The 24,485-nt window shown below is 39.2% G+C and overlaps 1 long non-coding RNA gene across 1 annotated transcript in view; it reads left to right on the forward strand.

The window, feature by feature from the left end:
* The first annotated feature begins 34 nt into the window (after positions 1-34).
* LOC147574940 (uncharacterized) overlaps positions 35-24,485 on the forward strand; it is an 86,388-nt gene continuing 61,937 nt past the window's right edge. Inside the window, exon 1 of the long non-coding RNA XR_015243329.1 lies at positions 35-346. This is a non-coding gene — a long non-coding RNA (uncharacterized LOC147574940). The remainder of the gene's footprint in view (positions 347-24,485) is intronic.

Below are 24,485 nucleotides of genomic sequence, written 5' to 3' on the forward strand. Positions count from 1 at the left end.
CCAGTGACTCAGACTCTTCTAGTGATGCTTTTGATGGGAACAGGGTCACTTGTGCCAAAACAGAGGCTAGAATCAATCTCCCTTTTGCAGCTGTGTATTTTGTCTGTTGTTTGGTGCTTTGCTTTGCCAAGCTCTTACAGCTGTACTCTACAGTGGTCCCCCTTATCCATGGTTTCGCCTTCCAAGGTTTTCCGCTCGGTTCGGCCCTCCTCCCTGGTCTGGAAGCAGATGCTCCTCCTTCTGACGTAGCATCAAATGACGTCACAATTACGGCGTCACTCACGGCATTTCAGCGCTTCGTCTCGTCATTCGGGCTTTTTATCATCTCCACGTCATCGCAAGAAGGGTGAGTGAAGTACAATAAGGTATTTTGAGAGAGAGAGAGACCACATTCACATAACTTTTATTGTTTTAAGTGTATATTTTAAGTGTATAGTGTAACAGGATATTGGTTTTTTTTAAATGTTTATTTTGTGTGTGTGTGTGTGTGAGAGAGAGGGAGGAGAGCGAGAGAGAGGGGAGAGAGAGAGAGAGAGAGAGAGAGAGAGAGAGAGAGAGAGAGAGAATCCCAAGCAGGCTCGGTGCGCTCAGTGCAGAGCCCGATGTGGGGCTCCAGTTCAGGAAACGTGAGATGGTGAGTGACGTGAGCGGAAATGGAGAGTCTGACATTTAACCGACTGAGCCACCCAGGAGACCCAACAGTATGTTGTTATGGGTGTTATATTTTATCGTTAGTTATTGTTAGTCTCTGACTATGCCTAATTTGTAAATTTAACTCTATCATAGGTATGTTTGTATAGGAAAAAACACAATATGTATAGGATTTGGTACTATTGGGGGTTTCAGGAACCCAGTGGGGGTCTCAGAACGTATCCGCCACGGAAAAGAAAGAATACTGTACCCCCTTGGGTGGAGCATAACTTCAATCTTTTTTTTTTTTTAAATTTTTTTTTCTTTTTTAACATTTTTATTTATTTTTGAGACAGAGAGAGACAGAGCATGAATGGGGGAGGGGCAGAGAGCGAAGGAGACACAGAATCGGAAGCAGGCTCCAGGCTCTGAGCCATCAGCCCAGAGCCGGATGTGGGGCTCGAACCCACAGACCATGAGATCGTGACCTGAGCTGAAGTCGGACGCTTAACCGACTGAGCCACCCAGGCGCCCCATAACTTCAATCTTTTTGATAAACATTGACATATATGATTGAGCAAAATCAGGGTTGTCTGTTTTTCTCATATTTTGCACAGATTTTATATGCAGCTTTCACCTGAAAATGTTTAATGTAAAATTCCAATAAGTACCTTGGTTCAGTCAGTGCCTCAGCATCAGTTCAGTAAGTTTTGCATCCTTACAAGCCTTGTTTTGGGTTTTCTTGTATTTAATAGGAGCTTCATTTGACAAGAAGCCATGGGCTGTCCTCAATTCAAATGATTTCAAAATCTCTTCTTAGATGGCCCTTTTGGAAATGTCAATAATTTCTAAACTGTCAATGCTACAGTATAAACAATGCTGCATATACTGTTAATAATGAAGGTAATTTCTGGTCCTAGTAAAACCTCAGGGAAGTTTGTTGTGGTGATACGTTTTTTGCCTGCAATTGCGGACGACTCAAGTACAGGCTGTGTGTTTGCAGCCTGGCATCTCATTTCCTGAGACCTGTGTGTTATGGATTACATCTGGCATGTTAAAGCATTATCTGATCATGGGTGCAATATCATTTCAACTACATACCACTTCTGACAGTGAGTATGTATAATCTTTGCCTTTTAGAATCTATATACCCTCCCTGCTCCCTTATTTTTTCTTAAACCTTTGAATTGGAAAAAACTCAGTTATTCTAGTTGAGAATATCCTCGTGGTATGGTTTTTATGTTCTTTGTTTAATATTCTATAATTAATCCAAGAAACAAAACCTAACAGATAATGTGAGTTGGTAATTGTGCTGTTCTGATTTTGTTTTCTCTTCTATATTTATGTACTAAATCCAGATACTAAGAAAAATACATTGCAGATGCAAAAAAATTGACAATGAAAAAACTCCCTGTAAGAACCCACAGGATATGACCAAAACTGCCGAGACAAATCCATGGCCTTATTACTTTCCTTATTAAATGACAATGAAAGTAAATAAACCTAAACAGAATTAAAAGGTGAGCAACAGGGGCGCCTGGGTGGCGCAGTCGGTTAAGCGTCCGACTTCAGCCAGGTCACGATCTCGCGGTCTGTGAGTTCGAGCCCCGCGTCAGGCTCTGGGCTGATGGCTCAGAGCCTGGAGCCTGTTTCAGATTCTGTGTCTCCCTCTCTCTCTACCCCTCCCCCGTTCATGCTCTGTCTCTCTCTGTCCCAAAAATAAATAAACGTTGAAAAAAAAAATTAAAAAAAAAAGGTGAGCAACAAACTCTTGTAATGTCAGTCTGAAATACTACAAATATCCTAGAGGAAAAATGGAAGAAAGAAGGGCTGTCAAGAAGGCGACCTACGTGCAAAAACTTTTAGGGTCCCTAGAAAGGAAACACTATCTAAAATATTTTGGATGGTATTGTTGGAGAAGGTCATCATGACTGCTGGCTGACCCTGGAGCTGGATGTGGGCTATCTTAGGCTCCTCACTCCCTCCCTCCCCTTTCCCTGGCATGTACATTCTGCCCGTACTTCCCACAGCAGGAGCCCTTTTCAAGGCTGCAGGCTTGAGAGAGTAAGGTGCTGTTGGGAACATCAAGTGTTATACAGGACAGAACCCCGTTAAAACCTCTATGTAAATTTAAGAATCTGGTGGGCAGGTGTGGAGCTCTCTCTGTCTTGCAGCTAGCCAAGACAAGCCTCCTAAGTAAGTTCCCTTGCTTTTTAAACATGCCATCTGCCAAGCTGCAGTGGCCTGTCTCTCCTGTCTCTCCTTACCCTCCGTGTGAAAACCAACAGGTATTTGCTTTGGAACCGCTTGACTGCCATTACTGTGTGATGTGCCCCAGTTTTCCTTTTTTCCTTCTGCCTTGGTAAAAGGTATGAAATGGCCATTTATGCAGGGACAGTTTCAGATGTCAATAGATCTAATAAGTGTTCATCCTTACTAAATAATAAATATAATCCAAAATGAATCTAATACTGATCAGCCACTTTGTCCTACCAAATTGGCAAAAGTAAAAAAGGATAATATCCACGTGGCCAAGGGTATAGGAAAATTAGTACTTTTTTTTTTTTTTTTTTTACTGTTTATGGAAGTGTAAGCGGATTCAGCTTTTCTGAAGGACAGTTGGACCCTATGTGTCATGAATCTCTTGATCCATTAATTTCATGTCCAGGATTTTACTCTAAGGAAATTAGGGATGTGTGTAAAAGTAGATAAGGATTTCTTGCAACATTTGTAAGAGGGGAAAAAAGGCTACCATGCCTTTTTCATTAGCAATATTCATTGCTATCATTATCAAACATTTACTAGATTCAAGACATTGTACTAAGTAAATGTAATGTCTCACCTATTAGGTCATAGTTTTAAAAATTGTAGTATAAAGAGGTTAAATAACTTATCAAAGGTCACATGGTTAAGGATTAATAAAGCTTAAATGAAACCCCAATCTTATAACTATATTGTAATAAATGTCCTCTGTCACTGAACAAGGATACTTAATGACATAAGGAAATGTTTATAATATATTGCTGTATGGAAAAAATACCAAGCTGTATTCAATTTCTCTAATAGTTATAGGACTTATCAGATTTTCTGATACTTTTGCTAAGTTATATTTTTCTAGGAATTAGTCCACTTAAGTTATTATGTCAAATTTTTTGGCATAAAGTTGTTAATATTTCCTTGTTTTAATGTCTGTAGATACTGTAGTTGATGTCCTTTTTCTTCTTCTTCTTCTTCTTCTTCTTCTTCTTCTTCTTCCTCTTCCTCTTCCTCTTCTTCCTCTTCTTTTAGCCTTTCTCAATTTTCCGATATGCACATAAGGCCATAAATGTCCTTCTAAGTGTGACATTAATTCTTCATCTGGAAAAAATGAATATGCAATTAAAAAAATTGTCATTCATCTCAAATAGTTCTCATTTTCATTATCTTCTTTAACCCATGAACTATTTAGAACAGCATTGGTTAATGTCCAAACATATGGGGATTTTTTAGTTATCTTTTTGGTATTAATTATTAGTTTTAATTCCACTGTGGTTAGTCAGGACATGACATGTGTTACTTAAATCTTCTAAAATTGGTTGGAACTTGATTTTTGCCCCAGATCTGAGATTATTTGGTAAATATCCTGTGGTATTTGAGAAGAATGTGTAGTTGACACTAGTTGGTGTTCTGTTGTCTGTCTGTCCACTAAGTCCTTTGTTAATCTTGCTCTGTATCCTTACTGATGATGTATTTGCTTTTTCTCTCAGTTACTGAGAAGAATGTGTTAAAGTCTCTAACCATGATGTGGATTTTTCTATTCTTCTATTTCTGCCAGTTTTTGGCTTTACGTAGTATTTTTAGATTCATCATACAAATTTAAGCATTGTGTTTTCCCTTTAGATCTATGCTTTTGCCATCATAAAACATCCATCATAAAACATCCAAAAAATTGATGATAAAATTTGTAATATGAAGAGTAATGTTTCTTGCCTTTAAATCTGCTGTATCTTACAGTAGTGAAGATATACCAGCCTTCTTTTAGTGAGTGTTTGCATGGCATATATGATTTTCCATCCTTTTGTTCCCGACCTCACCTATTGATGGTGTATCTTTTCTATGTAATTGAGTTGCTTATTTGTGATGATAGTTTGACAGTTTTTCTAAAATTATGTATTTGATATATTCACATTCAGTGTATTAATTATATATTTGGTATAAAGCTATCTTAATACTTATTTGTCCTACTAGTCTGTGTTCTTTTATCTTACCATCTTTCTGTTAATAAAATATTTATTCAAGTATTGTATGTAGTACTACCTTTACTAGTTCTGGGAAATGCAAAGAAGGCAGAGTAACCCCCTCATGTCTTATGTGCTACTAATGTCAAGGTTATTAATGATATCTTTTAAACTCCAGATGATATTGTTCCTGTTATTTTCTAGTCAATATTTACTTAAATGTACTGACATACTTTACCCTTTCCATTGTTCTGCATTCTGTTCTGTATCTTAGTTCTTCTTTCTGGGATGATTTTTCTTTCTCTTGAAGCACTCCCTTTTGTATTTCCATGAGTGCATTTGTGCCAGTCACACATCCTCTCAGTTTTTGTATTAAATGTATTTGTCTTAAACTTTGAAGGATATTTTTGGTGGATAAATAATTCTGTGTAGGCAGGTGTTTTGTTGTTTTGTTTTTAGCACTTTGAGGATATCATTACATTGTCTTCTTGCTTTTTTTTCCCTTTCTTGTTGAACAATCAGCTGATGGTTTTAGTGTTGTTGTTTTAATTTTTTTTTTTTTTTTGAGAGAGAGAGAGAGCACGAGCAGGGGAGAGAGAGAGGGAGAGAGAGAATCCCAAGCAGTCTCCACACTGTCAGCACAGAGTTAGATGCGGTGCTTGAACTCACAAACCATGAGATCATGACCTGAGCTGAAATCAAGAGTTCAACACCACCCAGGTGCCTCAGTTGTTCTTCTAAAGGTAATACATCTCTTTTCCTCCAATGGATTTGAAGCTTTTTCTCTTTCTCTTTGTTTTTCAGTAGTCTGACGATGGTGTGCTCAGGTGTGGTTTTCTTTGTATTTACTCTTCTTGGAGATTGTAGCACTTATTGGTGTTTTGACATTTTTGGGGGGAAAAGTTTTGCCATTATTTCATCAAATATCCCTTCTGCTTTATTTTCTCTTATGCTTGGACACTTTCTCCTTATCCCTTATGTCTTTTAGGATCATTTCTCAATTCTTTCATTTTGATTTTCCATGCTTCAGGGTGTATATTCCCCTCTGATGACCTCTTCACTAATTGTTTTTTTCAGTTGCATGTAATTTCCTGTTGTCAATTTACCATGTTTTATTTTCTAATTTTAGACTCTGTTTGATTTATTTTCTGGTTTCCAGTTCTCTGAAATTCTCCATCTTTATCCATCAGTTATTGATTGAACATAATAATAGTTTATCTGGTCTTTGATACTTCAATATTTGTATCACTTGTGAGTTTATTTCCATTGTGTTTTTTTGTTGATTTGCAGATAAATCTTACCCTCTTACATGCTTTCTTCCTTTTTAAAAAATGTTTATTCATTTTTGAGAGAGAGAGAAACAGGGGAGTGGCAGAGAGAGAGGGAGACAGAGAATCTGAAGCAGTCTCCGGGCTCTGAGCTGTCAGCACAGAGCCCAACCAAGGTGGAGTTTGAACCCATGAACTGTGAGATCATGACCCAAGCCAAAACCAAGAGTTTGGATGCTTAACTGACTGACCCACCCAGGTACCCCGTGCTTGCTTGCTTGATCTTTCTTTTCTTTTCTTTTCTTTTCTTTTCTTTTCTTTTCTTTTCTTTTCTTTTCCTTTTCTTCCTTCCTTCCTTCCTTCCTTCCTTCCTTCCTTCCTTCCTTCCCTCCCTCCCTCCCTCCCTCCCTTTTCTTTCTTTCTTTCTTTCTTTCTTTCTTTCTTTCTTTCTTTCTTTCTTTCTTTCTTTCTTTCTCTTTCTCTCTTTCTCTCTTTCTTTCTTGTTTATTGAAGGCCAGGCATTGTTTATGAAAAATTTTAGATAAAGAAATTGTGGTTTATATACACAATGGAGTACTACACGGCAATGAGAAAGAAAGAAATATGGCCCTTTGTAGCAACGTGGATGGAACTGGAGAGTGTGATGCTAAGTGAAATAAGCCATACAGAGAAAGACAGATACCATATATTTCCATTCTTATGTGGATCCTGAGAAACTTAACAGAAACCCATGGGTGAGGGGAAGGAAAAAAAAAAGAGGTTAGAGTAGGAGAGAGCCAAAGCATAAGAGACTGTTAAAAACTGAGAACAAACTGAGGGTTGATGGGGGGTGGGAGGGAGGGGAGGGTGGGTGATGGGTATTGAGGAGGGCACCTTTTGGGATGAGCACTGGGTGTTGTATGGAAACCAATTTGACAATAAATTTCATATATTGGGGAAAAAAAAGAAAAATTTTAGAGATAATTTTGGGCTCTAGGTAATGTTTTTTGTCCTGGGAAGATTTCCTCTGGCTCTTGTATACAGTTCATTTGAACAGAATCAATCTCATCCCATCAGAAACTGAGACCAGATTCAAATCTGAGCTTCAGTTCTTGTGAGGGCTGTTCTGTTCCTAATTCCTCTTAAGCCCTTTCAGAATCTCACTTAAAGTACAGGGTATTTATTTACTAAGTCCCTCCTTGTTCTGATGCCGTGTACTCAAGTTTTTATTTTATTGTGCTCACTTTCTTAGCCTCTCATTTGTTGTTTTCATTTTCAGAACTGGCAGTTTGCCTCAAGGGGAAAAGTGCCCTAAGTTCTGGATTACCCCTCTTGGTTTCCCTCTTCTCTTAAATCTTGTCTCACCTCTTCTCACTGTCTTGGTAGTTCTTTGAGGCCAACGTATATTTCAAATATATATTTTATTTTTTTTAAAGTTTATTTATTTTGAGAGGGAGAGAGAGAGAGCGAGGGAGAGAAAGAGAAGGTGAGCATTAGTGGGGGAGAAGTAGAGAGAGAGGGAGAGAGAAAGAATCCCAAGCAGGCTCCTCAATGTCAGCATAGAGCCTGACACGGGGCTCAAACTCACGAACTGTGAGATTATGACCTGAGCTGAAAACAAGAGTCAGATGGACGCTCAGCCGGCTGAGCCATTCAGGTGCCCCTCAAGTATATATTTTAAAACACTGTCCATCTTTTAGCTGTTCTCAACAGGATGGGTGTTCTGACACTATGCATCATTCTTTCCTTGAAGTGGAACTCTTGTTTCTTTCCTCTATTCATATAAATATGCACAGACACAAAAGACTCAAAGAATTTAGAATTTTTGTAGGATTATGGATGCTTTTTGTTTTCTTTTTTATTTCCTTGTGATGTATATGTTTTCTGAAAAAAGCATGGATTGCTTAGATTTACTAAAATTAACATATAAATAGGATATTAAAATTGACATATAATAAGATTCTAGTAGCAGCATTTATTTGTAACTGTTTAAAAATATTATTATAAAAATAAAAGGTAAATAAACCAAATCACCCATAATCCCCTTCCCTGAACTTACCTCTTTTATTTTCTAGTCTGTGTCTTTATTTCATATGCAGATATAACAGTGCATGAGTGTTCATAGTGAATTTTAGTAAGGTACTTTGGGGAAAAAATAGCCTTCATATATTTTTTCTAATATTGTGTTTCTAATTTTCACCCAACATCTTATTCTTTGCCTAGAACTAAAAAGATTGGCACGTTTATAGATATATTTTCTATCCAACAGGCATATAGTTAAAATGTTGAATAAAAATGGTTAAAAATATTAACATCACTAGAGGATGTATATGGTATCTCTCTACAATTTTTTTTTCAAATCAGAAGAGGCATAGGAAAATTTTGTTTTAGAATATTATATTTGACTTTGCCAGCCTTTAAAAGCTTTCTTTTAGCCTGGATAAATTATTTCGGCTGTTTGTTTGAAGTCCATTTATCAAACTCTGGATATATATCCTTTCCCAGAACAGTGCCTGTGTCTCATTAATGGTGATGGTATTGATCTTTAATAATACTAGACTCTGATGAATTGAAATCTTTTGGTGATATCTCGATTATCACTTACAAACTTTTGGCACAGATAAATTATTGGTGAGATTCACATTATTATCATTATGTTTATAGGCACCTTAATGAAATTGATGGCAGTATAAAAGGAAGCTAAAATTTAAGTGGAGATTGCCCTTAAAAATGAAAGAATCTAATATTTTTGGTAGTTAGGCAACAAGTAGGTGAATATAGGAAATAAAAATGGGTTTGAAATAAAAAGTTTCAAACATTAGTGAACTGGATTTTCTCTGAAAATCATGCTAATAATTGGTGGTACATTAAAACATCAGTCATATTATGAAAAAAACATAGGGATTAATCTTGGCCAGATATCTACTCTCTGGAAATGTAGTGACTGTAAATTATGTAGTGAATCTTACTTTTCTGAATGGCTTTAGTAAGCAACTCATAATAGAATGCCAGCTCTGGAAACTTACTTAGAGGTCATAGATGAGACCCAAGAGGCTTTTCTGGGCATCTGGTTGGTGGATAATTTTGTGAAACTCCTAGAACAGTAGTTGGCCTTGAACAAAGTTTCCATAAATGTTCATTTCTTTTTCCTTTTTGTAGAACACAGAAACCTAGTCTCCCCATTCTTGGGATAAACACATCATGATTTGTTTGTTGTATTAATCATCTGTTCTGTGATGAAAAGCACCCCCCAAATCTCAGTGGCAAATAACATGCATGTCCTCCGTGCACAGGTTGAAGCTTGCCCCTTTTGTTGTTGGTTGCCTGCAGCTGCAGCTGTGGCCAAGGCTAGGTTCCATATGGCTCTTTTCCATGAGTCTTCCTTTTGGAATCCAGGCTAATGGAGCATTCCATCAAGGATATGCTATTCTTTAGGTAGAGATTAAAAAGCAAGAGCAGACCTCTTAAACAAGCTCCTGCATGGAGTAAGCACACTGTCATTTCTGCTGATGTTCACTGGCCAATCAAGTCCATGGCCAAGTCTGACTATGGGCAGTGAGATTTGCTCCTTCTTACAGGAATCAGGGCAAACAACAAAGATGTGTAATTCTCTCACAGGGTAGGGAGCAAATAGTTGCCAACAATTACATGAGCTACCACACAATTGAGAAATATTTTAATGTGGCACCCTAATTTGACCTGCTATTCTTTCTCAATTCCAGTTCTGCAGAAATGTAAGATCTTGGCTCTTGCTACATTTTTCTATGGCAAAACTGAATTCTAATTTTTTCACATTAGACTAGTCATTTTGGTTACTTGGGAAGAATGTTTCCAAAGCTGCAACAGAATTTGAGGACCATCTGCAGAAATCAATTCTCCTTTGAATCAAATTGTTTCTACTAAACTTGAGGATGTTAATGTTCTTATAAAAAATGCTTGATGGAAGAGGGACATTATATGAAGGAGACTGTTGTCTTTTATCTTCTAAAAGAAGACTTTCAAGGCTTCAACTTAATCCTCAGAGAAGGTTTAAACTTTAGATGGTTAAGTATTACTGGTCATACTCATATGAAGATGAAAAGCCATGAGAACAAAGGGTATGTGTCCACATAGTCTTTAAAAAATGTTTCAAGGTCAATTTAGCAATCAGTAGGGTATTACACATCCCTCAAGGGCATTCTTCAAAATTTGTTTTCAAGGAGAGGAGAGCTCTGGGTAAAGTGGGGGTAAGTTGGGGGAAAGGAATAGGGGGGAAATGGGAATTAGTTATCTAGGGTCTATTATATTTCTTTTATACTTTAAAAATACATTTAAACATCACAGCAAACCTTAAATGGATGGATGCGTGAAGACATGAGTTACAGTGATAGAAAGGGAGAAGGGTCATCTTTCTCATGCCTGAGAATTGGATGATCTCTTCAGATTCTTCATATTAAAATTTGTCTATTTCACATGTATCCATCTGTATCTATTAAGTGATAAGCACATTCACATTTTTAGGGGCTGAGAGAGGAAAGAATAGAACTTCAAGTGATATAAAGGGACTGTAGGGAAGGGGCTCTTAGAGGCATAGAGCGCAGATGGAGGCAGAGGAATGAATGATGGGACAGAACCAGGGCCAGAGATCTGTGTGGTCCCCTAGAACACTCACCTTTTCTTTCCTTATCCTTCACAAGAGCCATATTGGTGGAAAGAGAATTTGCTGTCATTTTGAATGTAAATGGGAAATCTGCATCTGTTCAGTGTGCTATTAAAAGAAGAATCATACCAAATTACAGGGTATGAAGTGGTAAGTCATTTGAGTGAATTACCTACTAAATGTCAGCCATGACCTAATAATATGTTTTCCTTTATATGGAAAAGCTGTGCCACTCACTGCTATCACTAGGACCGTTTCTCCTCTGTCTTGCTTTGTCCCCCTTGCCACCAGCTGGAGTGAGGGGTCAGGTGGCTGTCACGAAACACAGTGATCCTGAATAGCCTTCATAAGAACTGACCCTTGGCCATGGCTTCATTTACACCTTGTCTGGTGTTCTGAGATTAATCAGTCTCAGGCAATAATACAATAGTTTTATAATTACATAATGCTTATTCTCATAATACACAAGACCATGAGCTATTATTAAAGAATGTGTACAGTTTTTTTTCTCTTAGTTTTTCTAGATTGAATTTTTTATAGATGGCAAACAGTGATATAAACGGCTAAAATGAGGATCTGTAACAATCTATTCGGATGGAAGAATTTTACTATGTCCCATTTAGTCTGAGTTTTTAAAAAATACCTTTTATTGGGGCACCTGGGTGGCTCAGTCGGTTAATTGTCCAACTTCAGCTCAGGTCATGATCCCACAGTTTGTGAGTTTGAGCCCTGTGTTGGGCTCTGTGCTGACAGCTCGGAGCCTGGAGCCTGCTTCAGATTCTGTGTCTCTCTCCCTCTCTGACCCTCCCCTGCTCTCTCTCTCTCTCTCTCTCTCAAAAATAAACATAAAAAATACCTTTCTTTAGGAGAGGTTGCATCTGCTAGTGAGTGGGCACAAGCATTCTCGATGTTTGTTGACACTGATCATCTGTCTACCTAACGACTTGAAAGTACCACTCGGGAGCTCACTCCTCAAACCCTTTACCCTTAGCTTTTCATGCTTTCAACTCGACAAATCCTCTTCTGAACTTGTCTTCTGTTTAAAGTCCAGAAAATATAAATTGTACAGAGCTGTGTCTTCCAGACCCATGCAATGGCATTTTCAGATACCATAGCACATTGTGAAAATCCTGATTTCTTCATCCTAATAAAGAGTATTTACTAAATGGTGGGCTTTCTTCAACATATCAGTGAACTTTGGCATAACCATGCTGGATTCTGTGCTTTTATGCCTGTCTGTACCCTAGAGTCCCCTGCTTTATTTTCTCCCTCAAATGCCTGCAGCTGGACTTCCCAAATCTCAGGACTGTTGCAGCAGGAGCTGTTCCAATGCTGGCAAGGGGAGCAGCAGCCTCAGCCTCCATATTTCATCCAAGTTAGAATTAAACTTTGCTTCAGACCAGACCTTGGATACGTCATTCCCTGAGGTGTTTGCAGTAGGTTATTTACCCTCAGCCCATATTTTATGTCCACGTGAATGAGAACCCCCTGGATCTCAGTGTAGTCCCTCTCCTGTTGGCCTCACATGGTTACCTTTGCTTCATACCTGAGCCAGAGTGCTTTGAAACTTATGTGTGACTATAGTATAGCCTAGGGGGTAAGAGTTTGGATTCTGGAGTCAGGATGGAGTCGTGATTTTAAATTCTTGTTCTACAATTTACTAGTGGCATGACCACGGGAAAGTTATCTACCTCTCTGCAAGCTTCAACTTTTCTCCTCCATAAAATGGATAGGGGCGCCTGGGCAGCTTAGTTGGTTGAGTGTCTGGCTCTTGATTTCTGCTCAGATTGTGATCTCATGGTCATGGGATTGAGCCTTGAGTTGGGCTCTGTGCTGACAACACAGAGTCTGATTGGGATTCTCTCCCTCTCTCTCCCTCTGTCCGTCATCCTCCACTTATGTGTGCGTGTGTGCATGCACACACTCTCTCTCTCTCAAAAAAAAAAATGAGGATAAGAATAGTAACTCCCTTAGAGAAATGTTGAAGGTTTCAGTGAAGTAATACATGTCAGATCCAATGGTTCAATAAGTGTTAGCTATTATTATTATTATTATGACTGAGATGTTGACTATTTGACTACTCAACCAGTAGAGGTGGATATAACTCTAAAGCTCCTTATGGGTAAAGACTGGCATATTAATTAATGTTCATTAAATGAGTAAATGATGGGAATGCCCTTGTTATATAGTTTTCAAGATAGAGATTGAAAATAGGACCAGAGTCGTTTGTTCTCTAGAAATATTTTTAATTGCTTTCTGTATGTAAGATCTCATTAGTGATACAATAAGGTAAAGTTTTCTCCCTCTAGGGAAGTCATATTCTTCATCACATTCTTCTATATGACAGCATAGCCATAGACAAAATAAACACAGAAGGAATAAGGCAGATCTAGTAGGATTATGATTTTCTAAATCATAAAGTGATTACAAACTGAGTATGTTTTCTTAAAAATGAAAATAGCATCATTGTTTGTCAGATTATTGAAACAAATTCAGAAAAGATTGTAACTTGAGTATCTGCAGATAACTACTACTTAAAAAAATACGGTCATCTAGAAACTTGCCATTCAGTGTCTTAACAGTATTGGCCTCACCTGGGAGCTTGTTAGAAAGGCATACCCTTCAACCCTATCCAAGAGCTAGAAGCAGAATATGCCTTTTATCAAGATCCTTAGCTGATTTTATGTAAATGAAAGTCTGGGAAGCATTGATCTGGTGGACTGTATAATATATACCAAATTGAATTAATTCTCTACATACTGCATTTCTCTTTTGGCAATTTAGAGATTAGATAACCTGAAAACTTTCCTGCCGCAGAATGTCTGGGAAACTAGGTGAAATCTAACAGATATCTCTTTGAAGGATAACAGAGTGCAAGAGAAAGAGAAATTGTTCAGGAGCAAAACAAAAAGTAAAGACAGGAACAAGTGGATGCTGAAGTATGAGTTACCCTGAGTGGGTTTGCTGGTAGTCAGGGAGCTTAGGTTTGAGTGGCTCTGGGGATGGGGATGAGAGCTTGTGCTGAAGATGTGGGACCCATAGAATGGAGCCCCAGTCTAAGGCCGTGGTTCTCAAAGGCCGAATGGCCAGGAAAGGGCAAACTAGAAAAAAATCAACCCACATACAGAGGGAGATGAAGTTGTAATTTGTGTGTCTCAGTCTGAGCTCTGGGCAGGAAAAAGGTATTCTCTGAGAATGTGTAATCACAGTGCTTCTTTTACTCACATTGGGCATTTGAATTCATATCAAAGTAATCCTCAAGCCAAGAAGTTAATATGAAAGTCCTAATTTGGAAAGAGCCCCAGGGTGTCTGAAAGAAGCAAATGCACATCCTCAACTCAGCCCCAAAGGATGCCCATAGCTCTACTAAACATGAGCTCTTAATCTAAAAGTACAAAGCACATAAAAAAAAGTGATCCCTTTTGAGTTAGACTCACTAGACACAAGTAACAGAATTAGAATTTCAAGAATTTTGAATGATACAGTTATTGGGTGCAAAATAAGTATGTTAAGATGCTTTAAAAAAAAAGAATCGTAGGTGGGGGGGGCGTGCTCCTAGGTAGCTCAGCCGATTAAACATCCACTCCTGGTTTCAGCTCAGGTCATGGTCTTGCAGTGGGTGAGGTTGAGCCCCATGTTGGGCTCTGCGTGGCATTGAGAAGAAGCCTGCTTGGGATTCTCTCTCTCTTCCTCTCTCTCTGTCCCTCCCCCACTTGCACTGTCTCTGTCTCTCTCAAAATAAATAAATAAAAACTTAAATAAAAAACACCAGAAACAAAATCTTATATACTCTAGTAATTTCTTGTAACCTCCCTTTGTTCTTCTTAACATCCCTTGAGAATAATTTTATTGTCCTAAGACAGCACATATCCAGGACATGGATCAACTCTCACTTCAGCAGTAAACAATCAAGAGAAAGAAAAAAGCACCATTATATGCTGACCTTTTCTGCATGGTGGCTCCACCCACTAGCTTATGTTGTATGATCTGTGCCCTGGAATATGATTTATAATTAGGATTTTCCCTCCTTGGAGAAGAGAATGGGGTGAGGGTAGGGTTCAGAGCAGGGGTGTAAAGTGGGCAGGGGAGGTTAGAAAGGAGCCCAAAAAAGTGTGTCTTTTCATAGAAGACTATATATCAGAGGATATGTTTAAGGGAAAAAATGATTCCATTGAATTCCTTAATTGTAATGAATTTACTCCTGCTGTTTATGTTGTAATTATGTTAATTAAAAAACCATTCAGGGGTGCCTGGGTGGCTCAGTCGGTTAAGCGTCTGACTTCAGCTCAGGTCATGATCTCATGGTCCTTGAGTTCAAGCCCCATGTTGGGCTCTGTGCTGTCAGTTCGGAGCCTGGAGCTTGCTTCGGATTCTTGTCTACCTCTCTCTCTCTGCCTCTATCCCACTCATGCTCTGTCTCTCTCTATTAAAAAATGAATAAATGTTAAAAAAAAAAAACATTCAAAGTGCATGTCAGCAGTGAAGACCCTGACCTATTTAGGTGATGATTAAAAATGAAATGATCTACAAGCCACTGTTTTCCAAAGTCCCTCAGGATTGCTCAGTTTGAGAACCAATAATGATTGCTTGCCATCTTGAGGCAACACAAGAAAGTTCCACATGTGAACATTAATACTGCATTTGCTGCTATGTGTTCTTTACCCACAGAGGGTTTCTGCTCCTCTTCCCCCATGTTGCTGACCTTGGTAATTGATCCCTCAGAAGAGAAAAGGCACCATTCCATTGACGTGGACATTTCTCCTCTGAATGGAGGTCTAGGAAAGCTTCCTCATCCCATAGGAACTCAGCAGTATCCTAGTTTCTTCCCACTGAGTTCTTTCTGTCCCTCAGGGACTCTTTTGGACAAGATCTAAGAAGACCCATGCTAGCTCTCTTGCGCATGGTCTCCACCTGGTCTACAGCAAATACTCACATATCTTTTGTTCCACAAGCTCCAGGAATGCAGGCTGCCCCAAGAAGCGGCATCTTATTTGCTTTTCTGTTAAAGCCTCTAGCTAACTGGTTTCTTGCCTTTTAGATTTTTCAGGTGGGAGTCAGTCTATAGGGGCCTCATCTTTAGGGGCCATATATCAAAGTCTCTAAGCGGTCTTCTTAATTTGATTTGCAGGTCGTCTTCTATTATTTGCAGGGATGGGGAAACAGCCCCTTAGTTCACTACCTTGGGAGGGAGGTTGGGTCTCTTGGTACACTGTTAACTTTCTCCAACATCCTAATCTCTGACTTCTGACCCTTTTATATCCTGATATAGCTGAGGGAGTAGGAGACATGTAACTGTTTTTCTTTTTTAATTACATTTTTGATTTTGACATAGTTATAAATTCACATGCAGTTGTAAGAAATAATTCAGACAGATCTTGTGTACCCTTTACTCAGTTTCCCTCAGTGGTAACATCTTGCAAAACTAAAGTTCAGTATCACAGCCAGGACACTAGTTTCAGTCTAGTCAAGATACAGAATGGTTCCATCTTCACAACGTCCTTTGGCTAGAGAATGCAGACTTTTGGGGGGCTTTTTCATCACCTCCATTGGTGTTTCTTGGTTGTTGGCTTCTTCAGATCTACTCTGGGATTTATGAGGCAAGAAATATAAGCCAGGAAACTCACCAGCATGTTATTCTCTGGCTAGTCTGTCTCATCTCCCTGCCTTTCAGAGTCTTTTATTTGTTTAATGTATAATGTCCAGGGTTTTTAGTTGTACTTAGTGGGAGAGACAGGGGAAAATATGTCAGCTCCATCTTCCGAGAAGTAGAATTCTACGTAACTGTTTTTTAATCACCTCTTTTGCAGGTTCTCAGCAAAGCATTGCTCTTCCTTGGAGTATGGCTTTTATGTCTTGGTGCCTCAGCCAAAATTTCCTACTAGCATTTAGTTATGTACATGTGATGAAGAAAGGGTTACAAAATGCATTGTTAGCAATCATGATTATGAAAAGTACCTGTGTTTTCACTGCTTTAGTAACAACACATACACATGTTCCTAGATTTTTCTTTCTTCTGGCTTCAGGGAGATTATTCTAGAAAGATAGGTCTTAGGAAAATGATGAAAGAAGTGACCAAATTCCATTGGTGAAAAAAAAGAATGTTGTTATTTTGTATTCTCTTCCCCTGTTACAACTTGAGGACTATTTATGACTTCTTATAACATGGCAGCTGCAGTATATAGTATAGATAGTGGTGGACTGGGGTCAGTTTGTACTGGCTTGTAAAAGGCAATTGTTTTCAGGAATTCTACAAGGCAATAAACATAGTCATTATTAACAATTAAATTAGGGGTGCCTGGGTGACTCAGTTGGTTAAGCATCCAACTCTTTGTATAGGCTCAGCTCGTGATCTCTCAATCGTGGGGTCGAGCCCCACATCAGTTTCTATGCTGAGCATAGAGCCTGCTTGCTGATTCTCTTCTTTCTCTCTCTCTCTCTCTCTCTGTCTCAAAATAAATAAATAAACGTTAAAAAATAAAATTATGTAAAATTTCAGTAAATTACGTGAAAAACAAAGGTAACAAATATTCAAAATTTGCCACTTCCTAGTTTTTTTAAATCTACATTCTTGAGATTATGTCCATATTATTTTACTAACTATGTTCTTGTGTGTGCGGGATAAATACTGTGTGTTGGCATCCTCCTGTGCATCTCCTTCCAATTCTGTGTTCAGTGGTGTCACCTTAGTAGCCTGACCTCATCCACAGTGAGGGTATTTACAGAGATTGGAAATGTTACAAGTTGGGACTTTCTTCCTTTTTTTTTTTTTTTTTTTAATTTTTAAACAATATTTATTTTTGAGAGAGAGAGAGAGACAGAGCGCGAGTGGGGTGGGGCAGAGAGAGAGGGGGAGACACAGAATCCAAAGCAGGCTCCAGGCTCTGTCAGCACAGAGCCCAATGTGGGCTCAAACCCACAAACTGCAAGATCATGACCTGAGCCAAAGTCGGAAGCTTAACCACTGAACACCCAGGCTGGGGCTTTCCTCCTAATCAGCCTATTGTTAAACACTTTCCAGGACACCAGTGAGTTTAGGTTATTTCCCCAGATTCTCTCTATTCCTGCGAATAATTTTTCTCATTCTCCAAACAAAAACTTGCCGTATCTTAGGAGCTTTTGAATTTCCAGACTTAAATTACTTGCATTTAATATAATGTAATAACAAGATAAGAGCAAGTATTTCTTCAATCTTCACAATCCACAGTGGGAAACAGATAGATGTTTCCTATTATTCTGCCTTTTGAAGAAGCCTTGACGATGGAGCTGATGTTATGTTCAGATTAGCTATGTGAGCAGAAGGGGTGGGGGAAGGGGAAGACAAATGAATTGTTTTTTCAATACAGCTGCTCTGGCTATTGTCTTTAATTACACTCCTGCTGGACTGATAAGAAAACTGGCTTCTGACAGCTGTGAGGAACTACCATGCCGCAAAGCCCTATCTCTTTTTGGATGTAAGCAGTCTCCTGCACTGAGCAACATAGACATGAATTATTTTTGGTGACTGTAATTGGCTATGTTTCTACTATGTTTAGGGCCTTCATTTTCTTAAAGCTACATGACTCCCATTTGGAAGTTTACCTATTGCATTTAGTGAGGCAGGAGATGTTACTGGTTACAATGTAGATGCATTTATTTCAGCTTTTCGACATACTCCTTATATTATTCAGCATTTAAAAATGTGCTGATACCTGCTTGAAAACATGACTGATAACTATACTGGTGCCTTTTCCTTTTCGGTTTGGCCAGAATATTCCCAGGCTCTTCTAAATATCCTCATGCTATGAACCCAAAGCAAAGACACATGATATAGAGAGCATGTGCCTTAATTTTTTTTTGTGTGGGAAAAATAGGTAACAGAACTACACACTTCTGTCTTTTATCCCGGTCATCTTCACTTCTTTTGTGGCAAATGACCAAATGCCAACGCAAAAAAGAATTATAGAAAGACAGACACATTACCGTATGTCCCAAGTGCCAAGGGAATATCATTTGGAGAAAAGGTCCACCTGACACTCTTGTTGTGCGCTGCAGGGTGGAAATGCTGTAGAAATCAAAGTCCCTGGAGGTTTTGTTTATTAATGAGTTTTCAATTTAGAATCTACCAAAATGTGATTAAAAAGTCCTGCTCCCTGCTAGAGTATTTTAGAATAACCTATATAAAATTGGGCATGAAATAATTAAACATTTAATGTGGAGTTGTCAAATGGTATTTCATAAGGAATGTCATTCCCTCCAGGTTTCTGTCTGATGAGGAAGTCATTTTAACTTTCTACTTCAAGCAGATACATACTCCACGTCAAAGGGACTTTGAGATATACTAATCCTGCTGCCATTGCTCAGCTATGCAGCAGGGAACACTGGGGCCAAGAGAGCCAGCTGTAGAGCACTCAAGTTGGAGAGCCGGGAGCTCTAGCACCAAGCAGACATTATAACATTACCCAGAATCTGTGGGAGGGAAGCAAATCCAGATGGGTAGGGATTAGGAAATGATTAAATCACTTCTTTGAATAAGTACTTAAGCAGAGATTCAAGACTTTATAACAAGAGTCCTGAAACAAACATAAGACCTCCAGGCATCCCAGCAGAGGACTAAATGGGATGGGAGGCACATATGCTGAGCTAATCAGAAAAAGACCCAGAGAGAACCATCTTAGAAAGTCTGACTAGTCTCTCTGACCCTGCTGGTTAATTGAGGCTAGGGCTATGGTTAAGTGTGTGGGCTCAGGAGTTAGATCACCAGGTTGATAGTCTGAATCTGCCATGAAATAACTATGTGACATTGTGTTTCTCAAACTCAGTCATGTTATCTGTGAAATAAGAATAATTATAGCACACCTCATGGAGAGCTCTTAGCAAAGTTTCTGGATCCAAGTAAATTCTCTACAAACGTTAGCTGTACAAATACTAATGCAATTATATTATTATTAGTTCCATAGTGAAATGAGACATATCAGAATCCCCTCGGCATTTTTTATGGCTTTTAGTGTGTTAGTGTACTTAGTGAACTGTGTTTTGTTCCCATTATAAAATAAGGGTTTAGGAATCCCCCATCAATCCTTTTATATTCTTCATAGAGTTTTTTTAAATACATATTTTTTTGATGTTTATTTACTTTTGAGAGAGAGACACACACACAATCTGAAGCAGGCTCCAGGCTCTGAGCAGTCAGCACAGAGCCCGATGTGGGGCTCGAACTCTTGAACCATGAGATCATGACCTGAGCCAAAGTCAGTGGCTCCACCGACTGAGCCACCCAGATACCCCTCTTCATAGTGTTTCAAAGCAGAGAATCCTTAGGGTGTTATTCTACATTGACACTAGTTTGGGTGGACCCCACCTGACTATTGGACCGACAAGAATGAACACTAGTCATATAAGCAGCCCCCTTACAGAATGTGGGCTTAACTGAGTCTATATTTATCTGAATTTGCTACCAGTTAATTTAGTTTGTACCTTGTATATGCCTCTCATGTGTGGTGGGGCAACATCTGAGGATACAGTGATGCTACTGTCCTCTTTTACTCATTCAAGCCAGGTATGGGACAAGATCAAGAGTTAGGAAGCAGGAAGAAAGTCTTTGAAAGCCAGGTTGACTTTTATTCTTTTTTTCAAAAAAAATTTTTTTTTTCAACATTTATTTATTTTTAGGACAGAGTGAGACAGAGCATGAACGGGGGAGGGGCAGAGAGAGAGGGAGACACAGACTCGGAAACAGGCTCCAGGCTCTGAGCCGTCAGCCCAGAGCCTGACGCGGGGCTCAAACTCCCGGACCGCGAGATCGTGACCTGGCTGAAGTCGGACACTTAACCGACTGCGCCACCCACGCGCCCCAGTTGACTTTTATTCTAAGAGCAACAAGGTATCATTGATGGGTCTTAAATAGGGGGATGATGTGGTCTAATTTACATTTAAAAAATGTACTTCTGGCTGCTGTGTGGGGACTAGATTGTTGGAGGTGGTTGCAGTATTCCACATGAAGGAGGGCAGTGGCTTGGATTGCAAGGCAAACAGTCTAGAGAGGGTAGATGTCAATGCATTTGGGTGTGTTTTGAAGGTAGAGCTGACAGGATTTGCTTATAGGTTGGATGTGTGGAGTGAAGGAAGAGGAATAGGTGCAAGGTAAGCTCTGAGGTTTTTGGCATGAGCAACTGGGTGAATGAAGGTGCATTTTACTGAGATGAGGAAGTTTGGGAAAGGAGCAGAGTGTGTTTTGATGGGGATGGGGGGAAGCTGTGGGGAGAGGTGTATTCTGAAATAGCTGAATAGCTGTATGGAGTTTGGGATATCTATTAGATGCACAAGAAAGAACATGCCTTCCACTTGTGGGACTGGCATGGCAACTGGCACATTCTAGGTTGGGTCAGCAACCATATTTGGATGAAGGGATGAATGAATGAAGTAGAGGATAGCCTACTCTGTCATTACATCTGCACTCTTGTCAGATGCTGCCTCATCATCACATGTGGGAGCACAGAAAGACTAATTCAAAAAGTAACATATTCAGACAAAATTAGGCTTAGATAAGTCTGCATTTGTAAAGGACTACTATTTGTTTTTGTTCCCCACAAGTACTAATTTGAATATACAAATCTGAAATCCTGGGGTGAGGTGAGATTTGCTGAGAAAGATTTAGAAATTGTGGAATATAGATGTTTTTTTAAAACCACAGGATTGCCTTGAGGTCTCTTAAGAAGAACATTATCAATAGAGAAAGGAATGGGATCTGTATTAGTGCCCAGTTGAGGCTATAACAAATTACTACAAAAGTAGTAGCTTAAAGCAACAACACAGATTTATTATTCTATTAAAAAAATTTTTTTAAAAAATATTTTTTCTTTTTTTTTTTTTTGAAAGAGAGTACATGTTTGCAAGTGGGGAAGGGGTAGAGGGAGACAGAGAGAGTCTCAGGCAGGCTCCATGCCCAGTGCAGAGCCTGACACAGGGCTCGATATCACAAGTGTGAGACCATGACCTGAGCTGAAATCAAGAGTTGGATGCTTAATTGACTGAGCCACTCACGCACCCCACAAATTTATTATTTTACAGTTCTAGAGGTCAGAAGTCCAACATGGGTCTCACTGGGCTGAAATCAAGGTGTTGGCAGGACTGAATTCTCTTTGGAGACTCCAGGGCAGGATCTGTTTTTTCACCTTCTCTACCTTCTAGAGGCTACCTGTGTTCATTGGTTTGTGGCCCCATCTTCAGTGTTTATAGTGTATCACTCAATCCCTGTTTCCATTCTCATAGCATTTTCTGACTCTGACTTTCCCGCCTCCCTCTTTCCCTTATAAAGATCCTTGTGATTTCATTGGGCCCAACTGGATAATCTGGGATAATTTCCTCATGTCAGGATCCTTAATTATACCTGCAAAGACCCTTTTGCCATGTAAAGTAGAATATTCACATAATCTGAGGATTGGATGTGAGCAACTTTGGAGACCGTTATTTTGCCTACCAAAGAGCCCAAACTGATCCCTGGAGTGGTCTGAGGGGGCTGAAAAGAGAAGATGCAGCAAAGAGGAAAAGGAGGAATGGATAGTGAGAGAGAAATAAAACCAGGAAAATGTAGTGTTGCAGAAGCCAAGGGTAGGTAGGCAGTTTTAAGAAAGGGAATGTTGGGGCGCCTGGGTGGTTCTGTCGGTTAAGTGTTGGACTTTGGCTCAGGTCATGATTTAGTGGTTCATGAGTCAAGCCCTGTGTCAGGCTCTGTGCTGACAGCTCAGAGCCTGGAGCCTGCTTCAGATTTTGTGTCTCCCTTTCTCTCTGCCCCTCCCCTACTCCTGCTCTGTCTTGCTCTCAAAAAACGAATAATCATTAAAAAAAAAAAGAGGAATGTAATTGTATCAGTTAGCTTTGGGTTTGGCTGTAGATAATAGGAAACCCTATTACAGTGGTTTAACTAAAGAAGGGCTTTACTTTTGTCCTGTAACAGTAAGTCTAGAAGGAGCTATCTTTGGATGGGGTAGTAGTGCAAGGTACCTATGTCTTCCTCCTTTGCTGTGTTTAGCGAGTGACTTCCTTTTTGTCACATTTCCAAGATGGTGGCTACATCTCTAGAGTCAGAAGAATGGGAAAGGGTAAAGAGCAAAGGGCAAAGGGTAAAAGGAGGATGACTGCTGAGTCTGGTTCCTTTCTGTAAATCTTCCTTAGAAGTTCTTTCCCAATCACTTCAGCATACATTTCATTAGCCAGGTTACATGGCCATCTCTAGAAGCATAAGAGGAGTCTGTTGGTCAGGAAGAGGGAAGCATGGATATTGGGCAGGCAAATATCGTCTGCTGCTGTACTACAGTATTTGTTAATCATAGAATTTTTGTGAAGGATAAGGCATCAAGAAGTCTTTCATTCAGGATCACTTCTTCCAAGGAGGTTGGGCTTTAAAAATACACTTAACTCTTTTTTAAAAGAATATTGATGATTGGTGTTCTATAGCCTTCATAGAAACTCTTGTAACAATTGATTTATACACTTAAGAGGCTTTTTCCTTCTGTCTCAGAATTTCCTTTCAGATGTGATTTAATTCCATTTCTTTTTGTTCAATCTTCTGCAGAGATGGAGTAACACCAGTCAGCATCAATCAATCATCTGGTCCCTTGAAATAGTTTGAACTAGCAATCCTCCAATGAATTAGTGGAAAAAAGGCATTGGGAGATGAAATATAGGTGTAATTTTGTTAGAACTTACTGAGGGAATTAGTGAAATACAAAGTGAGGAAAAGTGCACTTCATTTTTATTGGGAGAGAGCTGGTTGAATGAATTTTCATACAAATTGAAGGGGGTGTTATATATGGTTTTTATTGATGAGGAAGTAAATTTGAACACTTATAAAAAATGGAAATTAAATAAATATTCTAAAAGACTACAGACAGATGACTGCAAAGCGAGAGAAAATGGTTTGGCTGTGTTGAAGTGTCCCCCACAGGAGGAGCGAGAGAAGAGAGCACGGCACTCCAGTGAAGGCATTTCTGTGCCTGTATTAAGTGAAGTTGCCATGTGCCAGTCTCTTCTGACAGCTGGTGTTTTTCTGGGTTGGTGGTTTTATCTCCTATTTGCTCTCATTGGCAGGGTGAAGGCTAGTTTGGGCAATCATTATAAAAGAGAAACATTTTAAAATGTCATCTTTTGGTGAATTTTTCAACTATGCCTTAAAAGGTGGAAATAAATGTCTTTTGACGTTCTTCCCTACAACCCCCCCCCCACGCCACATGCTATTTTTTGGCCTATCCACCAGGCTGGAAAATTGTTGTTCTCTCCTTCCCTCACCATCAGTGATCCAGACTTAAACTTTGTAACTCCTCAGAATGTTATAAAAGGGTTCCACAATCCTGGAAATTCTGTCTAGTCAGTATGTGCTACTCTCCTTCACTCCCAACACACACACACACACACACACACACACACACACACACACACACTCTGTAGAGTGCTGGTTACATTTATCCTGAGTCTAAACCCCTATGTAACACACATACACACTCTTACTCTCCTGTCAGGATGAAGTTGAGTGTAACTTTCCCAGGTAAAATGGCTATTCTCATTAATGAGATTTGCTCATAGTAGATCCTAACTAGAATGCCAATGAATATTAGACACTTTAATTTTTGATTGATTTGATAGCAGAAATCAAACCCCTGAGTATTTGAAAATGTAAAAAGGTTTTAACCGTAATCATTCTATAGACTGATTGTCATCATTGATTATATCTTCATGGCCAGAAAAGGTGGTGTTTGAATTGGTGTTGAAAGATTTTGT

The sequence above is a fragment of the Puma concolor genome, chromosome D4, assembly GCF_028749965.1.
Source record: "Puma concolor isolate L17-30 chromosome D4, mPumCon1.1.hap2, whole genome shotgun sequence".
In the NCBI taxonomy this organism is placed as follows: domain Eukaryota; kingdom Metazoa; phylum Chordata; class Mammalia; order Carnivora; family Felidae; genus Puma; species Puma concolor.